Source organism: Schistocerca nitens, chromosome 6 (genome assembly GCF_023898315.1).
Source record: "Schistocerca nitens isolate TAMUIC-IGC-003100 chromosome 6, iqSchNite1.1, whole genome shotgun sequence".
NCBI lineage: Eukaryota > Metazoa > Arthropoda > Insecta > Orthoptera > Acrididae > Schistocerca > Schistocerca nitens.
This window is the reverse complement of record NC_064619.1, coordinates 25,182,483-25,199,923: the sequence shown is the minus strand read 5'-3', so window position 1 is coordinate 25,199,923 and position 17,441 is coordinate 25,182,483.

Below are 17,441 nucleotides of genomic sequence, written 5' to 3'. Positions count from 1 at the left end.
ACAATCAGCTTAACAGCTCATGCATCGAAGCTGCTTACAAGAATAATATACAGAAGAATGGAAAAGAAAATTGAGAATGCGCTAGGTGAAGATCAGTTTGGCTTTAGGAAAAGTAAAGGGACGAGAGAGGCAATTCTGACGTTACGGCTAATAATGGAAGCAAGGCTAAAGAAAAATCAAGACACTTTCATAGGATTTGTCGACCTGGAAAAAGCGTTAGACAATATAAAATGGTGCAAGCTGTTCGAGATTGTGAAAGAAGTAGGGGTAAGCTATAGGGAGAGACGGGTCATATACAATATGTACAACAACCAAGAGGGAATAATAAGAGTGGACGATCAAGAACGAAGTGCTCGTATTAAGAAGGGTGTAAGACAAGGCTGTAGCCTTTGGCCCCTACTCTTCAATCTGTACATTGAGGAAGCAATGATGGAAATAAAAGAAAGGTTCATGAGTGGAATTAAAATACAAGGTGAAAGGATATTAATGATACGATTCGCTGATGACATTGTTATCCTGAGTGAAAGTGAAGAAGAATTAAATGATCTGCTGAACGGAATGAACAGTCTAATGAGTACACAGTATGGTTTGAGAGTAAATCGGAGAAAGACGAAGCTAATGAGAAGTAGTGGAAATGAGAAGAGCGAGAAACTTAACATCAGGATTGATGGTCACGAAGTCAATGAAGTTAAGGAATTCTGCTATCTAGGCAGTGAAATAACCAATGACGGCCGGAGCAAGGAGGACATCAAAAGCAGACTCGCTATGGCAAAAAAGGCATTTCCGGCCAAGAGAAGTCTACTAATATCAAATACCGGCCTTAATTTGAGGAAGAAATTTCTGAGGATGTACGTCTGGAGTACAGCATTGTATGTTAGTGAAACATGAACTGTGGGAAAAGCGGAACAGAAGAGAATCGAAGCATTTGAGATGTGGTGCTATAGACGAATGTTGAAAATTAGGTGGACTGATAAGGTAAGGAATGAGGAGGTTCTACGCAGAATCGGGGAGGAAAGGAATATGTGGAAAACACTCATAATGAGAAGGGACAGGATGATAGGACATCTCCTAAGACATGAGGGAATGACTTCCATGGTACTAGAGGGAGCTGTAGAGGGCAAAAACTGTAGAGGAAGACAGAGATTGGAATACGTCAAGCAAATAATTGAGGACGTAGGTTGCAAGTGCTACTCTGAGATGAAGAGGTTAGCACAGGAAAGGAATTCGTGGCGGGCCGCATCAAACCAGTCAGTAGACTGATGACAAAAAAAAAAAAAGAACGGTTTTTAAAAGCTACATTTATCTCGACTTTAAACCACTGCATTTCGACAACGGATTAAGATCACTGGATTAAAAAATTCTTTTTGACTTTATGCATTTATTTAACTTCATGAAAAATTTTAACAGATTCGCACAAGCTCTAAGTATAGAAGTGTCACGATTCAAAAACATCCAAGGTAAAAGTTTTCTTGTACGTAAAATCCAAACGAAGAAAGAATTTTTAAATGTGATTAAAACTTTTCTTGGACCAAGGTCCGATACAGCGATGATCCAAATTTGAACCATGAGTCACGCTCGAACCCGGAGTTATTTGAGGGTGACTGTTCCAGCAAGTTGAATTCAAACGAGAGTGACTGTTTCTGCACGTAATATCCGTGCACCGCATGTGCAACTGGTGCCAATGGCTGACAATTAGTTTGAGCCCAATGAAAATCTTTTGCAAAGGGAAATAAAAATTCGCACAATTTGACTACGAGTCATCTCCTGTTCATCGGTAAAACACAGACTAATATACCGTAACATAGCTACAATAAGAATAGCTACACAAATGGCCACTGCTCTGGGCTAAACCAAAAACTTACTAGCCCATTTTCTTAGCTCAAATGGAAACCGAGCACGTAGACCTCCTCAAACCACCATTCTCCGGTCTACCTTTTCATACAAATACGTTACAGCGTTTCCGTGGTATAATGACACTTTGTATCATACACAAAGTCCACTAATATATAACCACACATTTAAGAGTGTAACAGCTCTCTATAGAAATTCTTTGGTCAGTATAAAAATACACTCCTGGAAATGGAAAAAAGAACACATTGACACCGGTGTGTCAGACCCACCATACTTGCTCCGGACACTGCGAGAGGGCTGTACAAGCAATGATCACACGCACGGCACAGTGGACACACCAGGAACCGCGGTGTTGGCCGTCGAATGGCGCTAGCTGCGCAGCATTTGTGCACCGCCGCCGTCAGTGTCAGCCAGTTTGCCGTGGCATACGGAGCTCCATCGCAGTCTTTAACACTGGTAGCATGCCGCGACAGCGTGGACGTGAACCGTATGTGCAGTTGACGGACTTTGAGCGAGGGCGTATAGTGGGCATGCGGGAGGCCGGGTGGACGTACCGCCGAATTGTTCAACACGTGGGGCGTGAGGTCTCCACAGTACATCGATGTTGTCGCCAGTGGTCGGCGGAAGGTGCACGTGCCCGTCGACCTGGGACCGGACCGCAGCGACGCACGGATGCACGCCAAGACTGTAGGATCTGTAAGTGGACTGTTTAGGTTTTTTTTATTGGTAACGCCACCTCTGTATAGAAAATCACTGGCTGTGCGGTGTGCAGTCTGTGGCTGTTTTGCATTGTTGTAATACTCGCCATTGTAGTGTTGGGCAGCTGGCTGTGAGCAGCACGTAGCGTTGCGCAGTTGGAGGTGAGCCGCCAGCAGTGGTGGATGTGGGGAGAGAGATGGCGGAGTTTTGTAATTTGTCATGATATCAAGGTAAATACATTGTTTGTTCTCTATTAATATCTTTCATTTGCTAACTATCCCTATCAGTAGTTAGTGCCTTCCATAGTTTGAATCTTTTATTTAGCTGGCAGTAGTGGCGCTCGCTGTATTGCAGTAGCTTGAGAGCGAAGATTTTTGTGAGGTAAGTGATTTGTGAGACGTATAGTTGAATGTTAGTCAGGGCCATTCTCTTGTAGAGAATTTTGAAAGTCAGATTGCGTTGCGCTAACAAAACATTGTGTGTTGAAAGTCAGATTGCGTTGCGCTAAAAATATTGTGTATCAGTCTAAGCACAGTCGTATGTAAAAATTATTAAAAGGGGACGTTTCATATGTCGACCCTTAGCCTAGGATACCTCACTGGAATCTTCTGATTTTTTTCTTGTAGTTTGTGTAATTAGTGTAGCTTTTGTTTATTGCCAGCGCGTAATTATAGAGAGAATTTCCATTGTAGTTGTAGTTTTTCATTGTTGTACAGTAAAACAGTTGTGGCATGCATGTAGATTTGCACCAAGTATTTCGCAGCTGCAATTAACTAGATATTATTTTCAGTGTTATGTTAATGTGTTCTCTTATTTTTGCTCTTCAAATTGTGTTTTTCTGTGTTGTCGTGTGAAATACTGTGACAATAATGGCGTGTGAAAAACGTAACACTAGGCTCCAAACTAAATTGAGAAATGACAGTGAAGACGAAAGCAGTATGTTAGCGCCGCAGAGTAGTGAATTAACTAATGTTAAAAGTAGTAATTTGGTAGCTGTGCATAGGGAAATGGAGCGGGCTGCAAACAATGGCGTAGACAGTGAAACAATTAGTGAGCAGGGAAGCATTATCGATCGGTCGGTCGGCAACAGCTCGCCTCAGGAATCCGAAATGACAGGACACGATCTCGCAAATACTGTAGATTCAGGTTTTGGATCCTCACCGTTTTCTCAAATAAGTCAAGACACATTTTCTGCTTGTCAAAATGTGAATGTTTCCGGTGCAAATTCACTGCCGAAAACCACTGAGGAACATGTTTCAGACACCAATGCATTGTTATTACAATTAAAACAACAAATGGGACAAACACAGCAAAAGCTTCAAAAATTAGACACAATTGAACAAAATCAGAAACAAATGGAACAAAATCAGAGTCAAACACAGCAACAGTTAGACGCAATGGAACAAAATCTTCAAAAGTTAGACTCATTGGAGCAAACTCTTGAACAAACACGTGAGGATTTAACTACTGAGTTACATCACATTGAATCGAAATGTCAAAAAGTCTGTAATGACGTAAAAAAACAAATTTGTGAGCATTTCCAACCTATTTTTTCGCGTCATGAAAATGCACTACAGAATCACGAAGCAGCCATAAAAGAACTGCAAACTACTGTTCATGAAAATCATGAGACCTTGCAAGCTAAATTTGACTCAGTTGCATCTACCGATTCGGTTATGCAACTTGCAAAAACTCAGGAAAACTTGAAGGACACAGTAGATTTGATTTCAACACAAATGGACACTCTGAAACTTGGTTCAGAAAAACACACGGAGGAAATGTGTTCACTATCGGAGAAAGTAGGCGAACTTTCGGATCAGGTCACTAACTTATCTACAAAGGTAGATGATGATCTGAATGACACAAGACCTGTAGCCTTCACTGACACAGAAGAGTATGAACAAATTAGAAAATTCAAACAAAATCAAAATCAAATTAATACGCAACACAAAAGAGAAATCCGCGAAGTACAAGATCAGCTGACACAGGTAATACAAGAATTACGTATTTCAGACGACACTCGCGCTCCAGTACGGGAAGAGGGACATAGAAATACGGAACAACCACAAAATAATAACACAGGACACTTCGGAAATTATGAAAGAAATTGGCAAGGCACACCGAATTTTGAGATGGAACCGCCGACACGACGTAACAATGACCGATATGCGACTCGCCGACATTATGACTTTGACTATAAGCTGTTCATTACTACACGTAAATTCAAAACGTTTAAAAATTCTGCCAACGACATTCATCCACAAGCGTGGCTTCATCAATTCTCTCATTGTTTTCCTCCCAACTGGTCATTAGAGCACAGATTAGAATTTATGTGTGGCTACTTAGAGAATGAACCAGCTGTAAGAATGCGGTCGGTTATTCACGACTGCCACAGTGAAGGAGAGTTTTACCATGCCTTCCTCTCAGCATATTGGTCTCAAGCCACACAAGACCGAGTAAAACATGGCATCATGATGATGAAACACTTTGAACAATCTGAATTTTCCAGTCTTGTCAAATATTTTGAACACATGTTGCATAAGAATCAGTATCTTTCAAACCCATACAGCCCCTCAGAACTCATCCGCATTTGCTTAATGAAATTACCTGAACATTTACGACACATTATTTTGGCAGGACGTTGCAAAGACGACATTGAAGCATTTCAGGGACTCTTACAAGAATTAGAAATTGACACTGACAATCGCGGAACGCGAAACCAGGAACACAACAATTACAGGTCACATGCGTCGCAATTCCGCGATGAAGGAAGTAATAACTGGACACGACAAGGCTATTCTTATAACGTAAATCGTGACCAAAACAGACACCACCCGTATGACAACCGTTGGCAGAGTAGTAATAGTTACAGAGAAAGATCGCATTTCCGTAGTAATGACTATCACAGAGACAATCAGAGAAACAGACAATATGGGAACCAAAACAATTATTATCAAGGGCGGCAGAATAACTTCAGACGCAACAGTTCGGCACACAGTTACGATTCAGGGAGAAATTCTCCACCACGTGACGGACAAGAAAGAAACTACGGAACCTACCAACATGACGACAGACGATATATTCGTAACGACAGACCTGAATTGCATCAGAACTGGCGGGATTTAAACACGGCAGGGCCCTCTCGGCAAGGCGAATTTGTAGAAGTTCGGTCTCCGAATCCCATTAACGACGCGCGCCAACAAAGAGACAGACAATGACCCGCACAGCAGGCAGCCGCGTGCGCCAGCTGGCTCAGGGAAAAATAACATAGACGCTAACCTTGAGAAAAATTCCAGTATTCTTTACCGACGTATACTACTAGATAATTGCGTTAAAGTTGAAACTCGGCGTACTAGGAAGAGCAAAGGTTTACACCACATTTCACACGTAAAACCGTTTATTGAGAGATAATGTGCTTTTTTAACTTGAGATTTTAATGAAACATTTTGGTTTACTTGAAAATACATTCTGGATTTAAAGTACTTTCTGTGAGATACCAGACGACACAGTGGTTAGTTTATGTGACAGCTACACGATTTTATCATGACGCTACTAATGAGTGACAATTTACAATGTTGCTTTTGCGGTGTATCTGTTTTATATCTGCACAGTTTTTCGGCATTATTCAAGCAATTAAAACATGTTTTAGTAGTAACTTTTGTGGTATAGCAACAATGAGACAGCCTTTTTCGTAGCACAACAATACGTTACAGTACAGTACTTTCCTCATCACGGCAATAAGCGTAATAACTAAGATATCTATACGCAAAGCATTTCACTTTTGTTTATCATGAGGTAAGTACATTGACTTCTGCAGAACTTAGCTTTCGGAAGACGATAACTACGACACTGCCACAGAGATTATGTTGCAACAAGACGCACATTTAGCGCTACAGGACACGTATTTGAGTGATTAATTTTGTACTTAAAACATTTATTTTTAAATATTTTTGAATTACAAAGATAGTTTTCCGAGATACATTTCATTCCATTGATGTAATTTCTAACACCTGAGGGTATAATTACATTTATCCTCAGGGGGGTACACGCTTACTTTGTGTACCATGTGTTTGGCACGCACAAGGAGCCCTAGCTAATATGGTATTTGCTTATACAACTTTACACATCGGTACCATATTTCTCCAACACATAAATTACACAGCTATCTGATCATGTAACTGAGAGATAAACATTTTTTTTACTACATCAGTGACAGATGTTTACGTAATTACACAGTTGGATAACTTCACTCTTACGAAATTGTATTTTGTATGTACCTTGTGAACTCTTCATATTTTTTTCAGAACCATTGTGATACTATGAGAGCTTTGAATGATGTATTTGGTAAGGGAGCATGATTTTTAAAGTACGTTTGAGGTAAATGACACTACTGACATGAGCAGAGAATTTTTTTAGGTTTTGAAATTATTGCAGAAAGCTACGACGTTTTTGAGAGTTGACTGAGGTGTTATGATGTTATATTTACGACGACGATGTGTATTATGTTGTTGAGGTATGTTTATGATTAATAAGCTAATGTTATATGAAGAATTTGATTATGCTATGTATCTAATGATGAAGTATTGAAGAAGCGTCGACGAATTTGTATATGTGTAATAAGGTAAGGAGTAATCAGTAGCGGTTAGGAACTCTGCCTTGTGAAGACGTATGTTGGAAACCGAGAATCGTACTTTTAGAATTATGAAATGTGTGTAAATGCGTGAATGTATCACAATGCCGACGAAAATTTTTTGGACACTGTTATATTCATGGGATTTTGTTTTTACAGGTTTGCAACGCTAATTCTTGACCTGTGAAATATTTTTATTTGAGACTGCCATTGTAGCGGAAACTGCTGTCGTAAATATTTCCGTACGAAAGTTAAGTGACCACCTGCACGTAATACGTCGTGGGCACACAGCTGTGTCAGACACCTGGGCGACAGCCGCCCGAACAAAAAAAAACCATTAGCCTTCCAGCGGCACAGGTAGAAGAAAAAAGAGGCCATTATAATCGCTATTGACGTTCCTTTGTAGAAAGCATCGCAACATTTCACGGCTATTGTCGTGCTAATTGAGAGAAATGCCATATGGCTAGTGAATGACGTTTCACGCCTTGCTTTGCCCATTTTGTTTAATATCTAGTTTCTAGCTGCACTGCAGCATTGGTAAAAATAAAATTTTATAGATGTATTAATGTAAATATTTTCTGTCTACAGATCGAGTAAATAAAAAAAAAACGAAGGAGCATAAAAAAAAAATATTTCACTTCATAGGAATTGCATACGGAATTTTCTTTTCAACTACTGGGTAATTTTTTTTGGTAGAATAACTTTTTGTGGTGCACCACTTTAATTACTTAGACATTAAGATGTGATTATACATTTCCCTTATCTGCATTGTTGTCTTTACTGTAATATTTTTCTGCTTGAGCGTTGTCATGTTTAGAAATAATTTATTGCTTTTGCTTCTGCTGTTTGCCAGGCATAATGTTACTGAATTTGATTTTGTATTACGCTGTTAAGCCAGTTTTACTAATGATTATTTTATTGTTTGCTGCGCATTGCCTCATATTAGTTGTAATGTTGAATTGCTTGGTAATTTAGATTTACTGTAGCTTGCTTTGCCAGTTTGAAATATTTGTCATTGATGTTTATTGTTTTATGTGATGCTGCATTGCCTCGTCCCTTGGTATATATATCTGAGCTCAGTAGATTTAAGTTAGCTTAAGAGGGGGTAGACTATATAAGAAACTAACTATGATGAATTGGAAGAAATGCATTGAGAAGCCGCAAGAAACAGATAGGGCCAAAATGAGTATTGTACAATGAGCCATATTTATTTTGAAAGAATTATGGTTGGAATACAGAAAAGAGGTACAGATAGGACTTTTGGAAATAGTGAGGAACGAAGGGAGATCTCCAAGAACAAAAAAAGTTTTGTTCGCAAGATACTGCAGTAAAAGAAACCCTGTCCTTTCCTTGTGTTATCCCACTATGTGTTTGTGTTCCCTTGTGTATTTGTGTACTTCCTGTCTTTAGTTGTTTATCTGGTAGGACCTATGTTGTAGAATTTTTCTAATACCATGTTATTTACTTTGTAAACATGTTTAAACAGTATTTGTTCTGTTTTGTTTTAATGCTCATGTGGAAGTTGATGTTCCAAAAGTTATTCTGATCTTTATGTATGTACTTATGTCATTATTTTTGTAACACTGATGTATTTGTTTATTTCTATTCTTTTGTAAAGCCCCTATTACCGCAACTGTTATTTGTATTGTTATGTTCTTGAATGATGTGTTTTGTACCTTTGTTATTGTGTTCTTATGTTATAAAATTGTAATTGATACCAGGTCATCAAATTAAGTAACTTGTAAGTTACATTTCACTGCACACGTTTCTATTGGTCATAGTATATGGACAATATGTGAGAAGTAGGGACTGTTAGTGTTTGCACGTGTGTTAATAATTCAGCAAGGGACTGGATAAAAGCATTGCTGGTTCTGAGGACAATTCCAAAAACTTTGTGAGTGCACAAGTGGTGGTTATGGACTTGCTATATTATCCGCAAGACTCTTCAATGGTGATTGTGCACCTGCACAGTCACAATGGATGGCTGCTGGCCATCTCTACAAGGACTGCAGTGGGTCTGCATCTTTGATGACCCACCAGTACCATTATCTCTACAAGGACTACAGTGGGTCTGCATCTTTGATGATCCATCAATACCATTATTTCTACAGGGACTGCAGTGGGTCTGCACCTCTGGTGGCCCACCAATACCATAATCTCTACCAGGACTACAGTGGGTCTGCTCTGTGATGACCTACCCACCAATACTCTTCAAAACTTCGACTGACTCCGCTGTGGGTTTGCTCTGTTGTGGCCCATTACCTGTCAGCATGTCAAGAGTCGGCACTGTCTTTCCGTTGGAAGGGCAACACTACTTCTTCAGGACTGCATGGAAATCCACTACTTCCGTGTGCATTTTCTTTTACTGCTCAGACTTTGAGAAAAAGACTGATATTTTACTGTGATGAACGATTAGGACTGTCTTTATGGACTGTGAGAAAATTTTACATTTTGACCAACATTGTATCAATAAGTGTGTGCATTTGATTTCTTTGTTATTGTAATTATGAAAAATTTTTTCAAATCTGTATTGGGCACTGCCCAAACCAATTTGTAAAATTTTTTGTGGGGAGCATGGGGGCTATGTAAGTGGACTGTTTAGGTTTTTTCTATTGGTAACGCCACCTCTGTATAGAAAATCACTGGCTGTGCGGTGTGCAGTCTGTGGCTGTTTTGCATTGTTGTAATACTCGCCATTGTAGTGTTGGGCAGCTGGCTGTGAGCAGCACGTAGCGTTGCGCAGTTGGAGGTGAGCCGCCAGCAGTGGTGGATGTGGGGAGAGAGATGGCGGAGTTTTGTAATTTGTCATGATATCAAGGTAAATACATTGTTTGTTCTCTATTAATATCTTTCATTTGCTAACTATCCCTATCAGTAGTTAGTGCCTTCCATAGTTTGAATCTTTTATTTAGCTGGCAGTAGTGGCGCTCGCTGTATTGCAGTAGCTTGAGAGCGAAGATTTTTGTGAGGTAAGTGATTTGTGAGACGTATAGTTTAATGTTAGTCAGGGCCATTCTCTTGTAGAGAATTTTGAAAGTCAGATTGCGTTGCGCTAACAAAACATTGTGTGTTGAAAGTCAGATTGCGTTGCGCTAAAAATATTGTGTATCAGTCTAAGCACAGTCGTATGTAAAATTATTAAAAGGGGACGTTTCAGATCCTACGCAGTGCCGTAGGGGACCGCACCGCCACTTCCCAGCAAATTAGGGACACTGTTGCTCCTGGGGTATCGGCGAGGACCATTCTTAACCGTCTCCATGAAGCTGGGCTACGGTCCCGCACACCGTTAGGCCGTCTTCCGCTCACGCCCCAACATCGTGCAGCCCGCCTCCAGTGGTGTCGCGACAGGCGTGAATGGAGGGACGAATGGAGACGTGTCGTCTTCAGCGATGAGAGTCGCTTCTGCCTTGGTGCCAATGATGGTCGTATGCGTGTTTGGCGCCGTGCAGGTGAGCGCCACAATCAGGACTGCATACGACCGAGGCACACAGGGCCAACATCCGGCATCATGGTGTGGGGAGCGATCTCCTACACTGGCCGTACACCACTGGTGATCGTCGAGGGGACACTGAATAGTGCACGGTACATCCAAACCGTCATCGAACCCATCGTTCTGCCATTCCTAGACCGGCAAGGGAACTTGCTGTTCCAACAGGACAATGCACGTCCGCATGTATCCCGTGCCACCCAACGTGCTCTAGAAGGTGTAAGTCAACTACCCTGGCCAGCAAGATCTCCGGATCTGTCCCCCATTGAGCATGTTTGGGACTGGATGAAGCGTCGTCTCACGCGGTCTGCACGTCCAGCACGAACGCTGGTCCAACTGAGGCGCCAGGTGGAAATGGCATGGCAAGCCGTTCCACAGGACTACATCCAGCATCTCTACGATCGTCTCCATGGGAGAATAGCAGCCTGCATTGCTGCGAAAGGTGGATATACACTGTACTAGTGCCGACATTGTGCATGCTCTGTTGCCTGTGTCTATGTGCCTGTGGTTCTGTCAGTGTGATCATGTGATGTATCTGACCCCAGGAATGTGTCAATAAAGTTTCCCCTTCCTGGGACAATGAATTCACGGTGTTCTTATTTCAATTTCCAGGAGTGTATTATGGTTATAACTCTTGAGAATCACAATGCGAACATTTGTGTACCCTAAGTCTGTGTGTGTGAGTTCTTATGGAGTGCTTTCATGTGGAAGACGCAAACATTGTTTGTGAATTGTACTGTTACATCCAGTTTCATAGTCAAGTAATTCTTTTCATTAAATATAATAAAACACACACGTATTTCCAGCTCAAAACCAGAATACAAGAACGTAAACATTCAGCACTAATTTCTTCCCCTTCCCCTTTATCAACACTGTTTTAAATTACTGTGTACATCCAACATTCCTAATTAATTACAATGGTCAAATGAAACAAACGTGGGCCTAAACAAATATAGTGAGTAACTGCAAATTTCTTTTCTAGCAATGGAAGACCATTAAAGTTACGAATATCCAAAATACTATATAATGTCATCTCAACATATAGAGAAAATTCTGTTCTAGCGTTCATTCTGAGGACTCGTTTTGTACAGCTCTTCAGGTTAACCTGTACTGTACACGTCTCCTCATCTTTCTAAAGTTACTGCAACCCATAGTCATTCGACTCGGCATACTTCATCAAGCCTTTGTTTTCCTTTACAATTTGGACCATCTCCCATCCCACCTCTAACAATTGTCAAATTATATAGTCTCTCAAGCCTCACGATGTGGTTTAGAATAAAATATCATAGATGTTAAGGTAAGTGGTTGATCTTGGCCTTCAGATTCCGTGTATTGTTAAACTCTATGCAAACTCATTTTAAGTAAGTTAGTTACTTGCACCTTTCCTTTCTGAACCCGTTGACACCACAAACGTTCGCGTAAGTTAATGTTTTGCAAATTATGAAGATGTCAAAAATTTTGCCGCGCGTTACAACCATTGCGGATGCCAATGGCTCTGTAGCTCTGACCAGAGGATAGTGAGGTGTTGCTAGTAACTAGTAGGATGAGGTTCGACATTTCACCGAAGTGTCCATTTGTGCCCCTCCTACCCGTGGTAATGACGAATTCGCAGACTACACAATGTGCTCATTCCTTCTACTACGCAACGATCTTCAGGCTTATCCACAGAATTTCTGTTGTGTCAGTCCGTTATAGATGAATTGTTGCCTGCTTTCTCTCGGGGTATATTGAGCACGGTTCTGATTTTGATGCCTCCTGAAGACCTATAAACGTTATTACACAGACTGCACTTGGAAGTGTTATACGTCCCGGTTAAGAAAGCAGAGGGTAGTAAGTCTATTTACTGACCAACAGTTGCTGTGATTAATGTTGCAAAGGTCTCAGAATCAGTAGAGAGCTCATAATATATTTTTTTAAAATTGGGTCATCTTTTACAATGTCGAAAGGTTTCCTGAAACACTGGAATATCGTGTGCGAAAGCGACAAACTACGTTTCAAACAATCGATGGTTTCTGCATATATGCTAATTTAGAGGGAGCTGCTTATCTTTCCTCTACATTCGAGCTTAGGATATGAAAGAGTATCATGCAGCAGATCTCTTTTACGATAATGGACGGTAATTTTGCACATACTCTCTCTTGTCCATTTTGTACAATGCCGTAACTTTCATTTTCTTCAAAGTAGGTTGCTCACTTTAACTAACGTATTGCTTGCGTACAACCAATAGTAGCCTGCGACCAAGATAGACGTGTAGACTTCCTGAATCTATAATGGTAGTTCGGTAAAAGTGAAGGGGTACAGTTATATAGGCATTGATATTGATGTTCTCTCTGAAATCGTGGATTCACCGATTACTTCATTTTCAGCATCATTTCAGTTACTACTTTAATTGAAAGTACTGTTTTAATCATACGACGCAGTGATCACTCCTACGGCAGCAGCTTCTAGTGATTCCACATGTTTCCATCTTCCACCTTCTTGAAAATATATCTACGACGTTGTCTCGCTGGTGCCTGGTGTATATCATACTGTATCTGTATCGTGCTGAATTCAAACAGATTCCACTCAGGAAGGGACACAACAGTCTCGCAGGATTCGCTGTATCTGGTGTAGCATCATGAGGTATCTCAGAGTTGACGTATGTTATGGGGGTGACGTAGTGTGTAAGTGGCATTTCGTGTCATGGAACCAGAGCAGATAAATGTATCGTCACAGGAAAAGACAAAATGGCAGGAAAAAGTTATCGAGTTAAGATGTATCCATGAGAAATCCGTGAATAAAGTTGTCCGATTTGTTGCTGCATCAGTGCGAACTGTCGGTCGTATCTAACCGTAATGATGTACTACTTGCAGCCAGGCAGCACGGTGTGAGAACAATAGTCAGAAAAGGAAAATAACTGATAGAAGCCAGAGTCGAAGGCTACGCCTTGTGAACGACAATTTTCAAAACGAAATTGCCACTTTCAATGAATGAAGATACTTCTCAATCAGTTTGCATAAAACTTTGCAAAATGAACGAGATAAAATGGTGGTTCTGTGAAGGTCTTGTATTTTTCGTTCCATTGCTTGAAATCATCCATTCAGGTTATCATGAGCATAAACCTCGATATTTATTTTAAGTGGAGATGGATGTAAAATTGGTGAAAAATTTAGAAATTTATTTGCTTACAAATTGTTTTATAGTATGTTAGAAATATTATCTCCAATTTTCAGAGTTTACTTCGCGCTACAAATCATGTAAACTCCATCTTGTTTCAACCCATCAGTGCCGCTCTCCGTTTTCTGTGTGACTCTGTCCTTGTCTGCAAAATTTTATTGTTCCTTACTATCAGAGAAGACTTCTGTAGAGAATAATAGGCTGTGAGGCCATTTGTGATGCCGTTTATATCGATTTATTAAAGAAATACACACATGGAGGAACACGAAACCCGAATGCAAGCTTTAATATTCCCATTTAGAAAAGACGTACAAAGACAACATTTTGCCTATTTCCTATAGCTAAATTTAATTTGGATGATGCTTGATTGTCAGTGATGGTAAAACTAGAAGAGTCAGGATTCTTGTGCGACTAGGATTTGATTCATGTCGCTTCCCTGAAACCTGTTGAAGATGACAGATGATGTGCGTATTGCTAGTTTCTAAAGGTCAGTGAACGATATTGTGAAAGGGGCATCCCAGAAGAATCAGACGAAAAGAAAAATGTTTTCCAAAGCACATTACTGTCAGATTTACTGAAAATTTTGTGAAATAATCATTGCTACGTATCAAACACATAAGTGTAAAATGCTGTTGCTATAGATTCTAGACTGAGTTTGAGAAAGTGGAAGACGGATTTCTTTATCTACTGAGTGACAATTATTGTACCATATGAAAGGAAACATAAATTAGTTACAAACAGCGGCGTGCACACACTTCATTTAACATGTAAACGTCATTACAGATATTCGGATCTAGGTTATCAAACGTTTGATGTGCGTACCATCATTGGCGATGATGTGGCGCAGACGAATAGCGAAATTCTACATGAACCGCTGGAGTCTCAAAACATCAATGCTGTCGATGACCTCCTGAATGGCCGTTTTCAGCTCAGTAATGGTTTTGGAATTATTGTTGTACGCCTTGTCTTTAATATAACCCACAAAAAGGAATCGCTTGTGTTTGGATCCAGATAATATGGCGGCCAATAGAGGCCCCTCCCAGTGGCCTCTGGTTACCCCAGAACCAGAATGTGATCGCCAAAGTGCTCCTCCAGGAAATACACTCACCCTTGGATGAGTTCGAGATCCGTCTTGCACGAACCACATCTTGTCGAAGTCAGGGTCACTTTGGACAATGGGGATAAAGTCATATTCCAAAACCTTCATGTACCGTTCGGTAGTCACTGTACCATCAAGGAACATCGCACTGATTATTTCGTGACTGGACACTCTACACCATACAATTACCTGTTGAGGATGAAGGGACTTTTTGATCGCGTAATGTGGATTCTCAGTCCCCCCTGCCCTCCCCCCCCCCCCCCCAAATGCACCAACTTTGGTTGTTGACGAACTCATCGAAATGAAAGTTGGCTTCGTCGCTAAATCAAACCCTACATGCGCTTACTAATTTCCATTATGCCCAGCGCCCGTGCAATTTATCTTCCTAATTCAAACCATTATGACGATTTTATTTCATATAGCTCTATAACTGCCACCTTAAAAGTGCTAAGAACAAAGTATTAAATGTTAAAAGTGGTAAGTAAAGTAACCATTGCGAAAATGTTCCCCGCGTGCTGTAACGTGTTCTACAAGTGCAGGGTGATTCAAAAAGAACTTTAAAACTTCGGAATGATATAGATACGGACTGAGATTACTTACAGAATCGGTAGATGTGTCATTTTGTAGCAAACAGCCTCTAGTTTCACACAAAAGTGTCAAATGTCACTTTAGTTGGTTGTGATTACCATTCATGATGCGGCAAACAGTCGTTGCAGCAGATCGAGCGTATCTCGTGCAACAGTACTGCTCAACGAAGCTCTTGCGCAGTAGTAAATTGTAGGCCTGCTTGGATTTTTTTTTTTTGACGATTCTGCGAGAATTTTGCGCCGAACAGTTGTTGCAGAGTTCGTTTAATGAAAACAAAATACACAGCGAGCTCTCTCCGCAGCAGTGATAGTACCCACTTTAAATGTTCACCATGGTGGCGCTCCTGGATGTGCAATGGAGTAATGATGCACAACGTGAACAAAACTTGTGGTTTATGCTACAAAATGACACATATCCACATTCTGTAAGTTACCTCAAAAAATTTCTATAGCATTCAAAAGCTGTGAAGTCCTTTTTGACTTACCCTGTACACAGCAAATTCCTGATAAAATTAATTGACAAAAAACTTGAAAAAAAGTCCAGAATATATCCAATAACATGATGATAACAGTCACAAAATTTTCTTCAATTATCTCTCAAACAATACCAGTTACATTAGCTTATATGTAGCAATATATATCTTTTCGTACTTCCCCCGTTAACATTCTCGGTGGCCAAGCGTGGCACTTCTACATGTTCACGATGAGATTACTGCGGGCACTCTCATAGTCTAAGATATCAGACATATCAGGTTTGTCGAATAGTCACACATTCTATTGCACCTCTACTGACGCGCTGTATCACCTGACCTTAACCTCATAAAAAATGTCAGGGAGCATTAGTAATAGCGGGTGAAACACAGCAACTGGCATACCCTCGATTTCATGTACATACTGGATCTGACTGTCAATGAGTGGCTTCAACAAGATATGGCATACATGTAGCAATATGTTGTCAAGGGTAAAGAAAGTGATATATGGCATTAGCGTAATTTCTCCTGACGGTGAGTAATGTATGGTCCTAAATGTGTAGCTGCAGTCACTACAGTTCCTACAAAAGTCTTCAATTATGAAACCGTAAACATAGGTCTCCACCCTGTAGAGATCTGGCAGATAAAATTGTGGGTGTACAGCTCTTACAGAGATGCACACGAAGTGTTTCTCCCAACGTTCACACATGAAAAGGAAGAAGTGTAATTGTTGTACAAAAAGATATCAGTCGCCGGCTTCAACAGAATGATTCGGTGAGTATAGCTGTGGATGTGGCAATAAAACACTGAAATTTATGAACGTACGGTATGCGGAAGCTGCACCTCCGTTTAACAAACACGTAACTACATAGCTACAAGCAGAAGGATCTTAGAGTGATACAGGCCAGCTGCGTTCCGAGTTGCCAGTGAGTCGCAGGGTTGCCTAATTCGTGTTCCAGCGTCCCACTGGTTGCGTCGGGTTCCGTGCGGAAGCCGGTGTGGGTCCGGATTAACCACAGCCGCCGTTAGAGTTCTGGAAGCCGCGCTGTCTCCGGACGCCGATAAATTTATGCCGACCCCATAAGTCTTCACACCGTCGCCGCTTCTCCCCACTGGCTTTTCTCTCCACACCAAAATGAAACGAATTTACGTCTGCTTAACGTAATAAAATTTTTGTGACCATACATTTCACAGGTGCTAGCGTTCTAATGTTCACAGATCAATTACTACTAGGGTGTCTTCGCCCAGTAAGCTTCGCAGCTCACGATAAAGATTTTCGTAAACAATAAAATCTATTTTGAATAACCCTTTGTCTTTTTCTATAAAGGACACATAGTTTATGGTTCAAACTGTTTGAAACGAATAAAATTCACCCAGAAATAATAGTTTCCTTGTGTACAGTTCTTCTGCGGAAATCTATCAGAAACCGTCAGAAATGCCTTTACTTAACATTGACTAATCA